Below are 3,403 nucleotides of genomic sequence, written 5' to 3' on the forward strand. Positions count from 1 at the left end.
ACAACTCCCATGATCCTTCACCATTGGCTGTACTGGCTAGGGATGATGGGAGTTGTAAGTTGTGATGCAGAAGGTCACTTTGCAGGGAAAACGATATTAATATTAATTTGCCTGCAGAAGGACACAGCCACACCATCTCGCTACATTTAACAAGTAACAAACACCAGAACGACAAATTCCCCTGCTTTCACATCATGGCTGTCCTATCTGGACAGGATTGTGTGTCCCTGGAAAAGCTAAAATGCATTTGGATCACACGCACATCTGCGATGAGGGAGGCTGACTTAGAAGATTCATACACAGCCACCAAGCTATCTATACTGTACACAGACAACTTTTGGAGAAAATCCCAGATTTTCTTTTAAGAACATTAAGTACCATGATCCTCAAATGTATACTTGCTCAGATGTTCTTCTTTAAACTCATTTCATTATTCTGAAGTCCTGTCAGTAGAGGTCCTGTGCTGTAACAACTCTTAACATTAGATGTGAGCCTGTGGAGGGAGCAACAGTCAGCTGAGTAATACCAGCATGTAGACTAGATCCACGCACACACCTGGGCCAGCTCCAATTTTAAGGGGGCCCTTGGCAACTGTTCTCTGGTGGACCTTCTACTATGTTGGTGCCCTCCATCCTGGCCATGGGATTGCCTAATAGCAATAGCAGGCAACTGTGAAATGCCATTTCCCACAATGTCCCCGAGGTAGCATCACTCTGGACCACTGTGGGAAATGTAAAATGGTGGCTTGCGGACCCACGCTGTTACAGATTTGGCCTTTGTTGAGTGTTTTCAGTCTATAGTTCCAGAATTTAGGAAGTCCTTGGCTGCCAGTTAACTACCCAAAGGTGAATTCAGTTTTGGTTTTGTACTAACAAGAATTAGGGCACAATCCTATCTAGATAGGTGGCCGTCCCCAAACTCAGAGGTGACCGCCTATCCAAAGCAAGGCAGGAGAAGCATGTGGGGGATCGATCTCTCCACGCCTCTCCTGCCCTGCTTTTTCTGTCTAGCTGCCGGGGGACTGACTGGGAGAGGAGGCTGCATGTACAACACATAGGATGTGTTGTACACACAGTTCTGCTCTCCCTGCCCTAGAACGCCCCCAACCCTGCCCCTTTTTAGCCTCTCCACGCTCCTGTTCCGAGTGCCGAGGACGGGGCTTCTCCATGCTGCCTCCGAGGCAGCATGGACATGCGGGGAGGTCAGTGTTCCAGGAATCAACCTCGGATCACGGGCTCTGGGGTTGGTTCCCGGAAAACAGCACAACCTATGGCTGTCGAGCCGCTGTCTAGCGGCCATAGGATTGCTCCCTTAGCAAAGGAAAATGCTTTTCCTTTGCTAAGGGAGCAAAAGAAAATGTTTTGGTCTATTTTTCATTTTTATTAGAAATATACTTGTAGCATCACATTAGAAATGTGTGCATATAAAAACAGTTTTGTTGTTAAATACAGCTTTGCAAAAGACAGCTTTAAAAGGCGAGATCTCATTTTAAGTACCAAGTTCCCCATTCAATACTGAATAAGCTATTCAGGTGACAGGAACACAGACCTGATGAGCTTCTAATAAGAAGCTCCCGCATTCTAGAATCAGCACATATTTATATTTTTGTGTATGTAGATATTACAGCATAACTAATATATCTACTGTTCCATAAATTAGGGCTCACAGTTTTAATTATTTCATTGCTATTAAAAACTCTTAAAAATTAGTACATAAAGTCTTAGACGTACACCTTTCAGGCTAGATAAGATCAATTTTGAATTATACCTTTGAGAAGATATACTTCTTACTCCAAATTTGTCAATTAAACTTAAGTCTATATATTTTTCTAGACATCTGTATAACAAGGTTTTTACACAACATTTTTTGCTCATTAGCTGATAAGCAAACACTTTAAGTACACTTTTGACCTGGAATAATACAGTCTCACAGCTGTTCATTACTCAAATAACCTTTGGGGCTTTAATCAACATTTTCTCTTTGGATACCATCCAGGTCAACTTGACCATTATTTTTATGCCAGTTACCCAGAATTCATTGTGAACTTGCTCATGCCTTCTCTATTGGTACCAGTTACCTTATTGTTTATGTAATTCTCTGGATTCCTAATTACGTTTTATGCAATATGCTTAATTGCCTGGGGCTTGCAGCTCCAAGGCAAGACAGCTTTTGCTTTTTTGTGGGGGAGATATAGTCACTTTCTTGAGTAATCATTCTGAGCACACTGGGGACTGTGCCACCAATGTTTTGTGACAGATCCATGACCAGGCACCAGGGGGCGCTGTTCCTGTGAGGCCTGATGGATCCCGAAGGTGCCAGGTGCCAATGTCAGGACTGATGCACAATCCTGACACATGGTCAAATGTGGTGCAAAACTCAGGAAACCTCTCTCTCCCCCACCCCCCTACCATCCTACCTAAATAATGCCACTGAAGTAGTGCAAGACACCTCCCAATCTGGCCTCGATACCTATTGTGTCCATCAAACTGGGATGAACAGATAAACTCCTTTTTCCACACATGGAGGCACGTTTCTGTGCATGGAACCTGTTGAGTTCTCAATTATGTAATATAAACGAAACAAAGTATTCACTCATAGGCCCAAACAACCAGGTTGTTTATTGAGGAACAGGCTAGCACTGAACTGAATAGGAAAAGGAAAGTAATCACAAGCACCGGCTAAAGGGGTGCAGTCTGAACTCCAATCCATCATAACTGGAGACAATATTTAACTCTAGTTTCCAATTACTACAAATCCATTGCACAAGGTCTTACTACATGAGCTAGTAGAACCCCACAAACCATGTACACACATGCCAGGCACCTCACTGCAGGAGCCTGGACACAAGCTCATGTTCCTTCTCGGCATTCTCGGCACTCTTGAGTGCAGCCATTTACCCACAGCCTTCTGGACTGGGGTGTGGATATATATCTACAGCAGGCATGTTGACCTCAGTCCTGTGGGCCAAATATGACCCACCTGGAGGCCCACTCTGGCCTGCTGGAGCCCCCCTCAAAGCAATGCCCCCTTTCCCTGGCCCACCTGTTTTCCCGATCTAGTTCACCTGGGGTTCCCCAGAGGGCAGTGACCCCTTTCCCTGCCCCCACCCCTTTCCCTCCCCCACGGAACGTGTGGTGATTTCTTAGCTTTTGTGCATCTCTCCCCGCCCACACACACACACACTTTTAAAAAGGCTGAAATGCCTCACCTAAGGCTTAGTCACTGGCAAGTACGAGCTCTAGGCTAAAATGTGCTGTTATTTTCTGTATTTTGGCCTCGCCTTTGGCCCTCGTCCCTTCTGCCTTCAGCCCCACCACCACCAACCCTGGAGTGCAATGCCAGAGAGCTTCTCTAAAAGGGAATTTGGTCCTCAGATTGAAAGATGTTCAACTCCTTTAATCTA

This window comes from Heloderma suspectum, chromosome 3 (genome assembly GCF_057233095.1).
Source record: "Heloderma suspectum isolate Gila_16-S chromosome 3, 16-S_ref, whole genome shotgun sequence".
NCBI classification, from domain to species: domain Eukaryota; kingdom Metazoa; phylum Chordata; class Lepidosauria; order Squamata; family Helodermatidae; genus Heloderma; species Heloderma suspectum.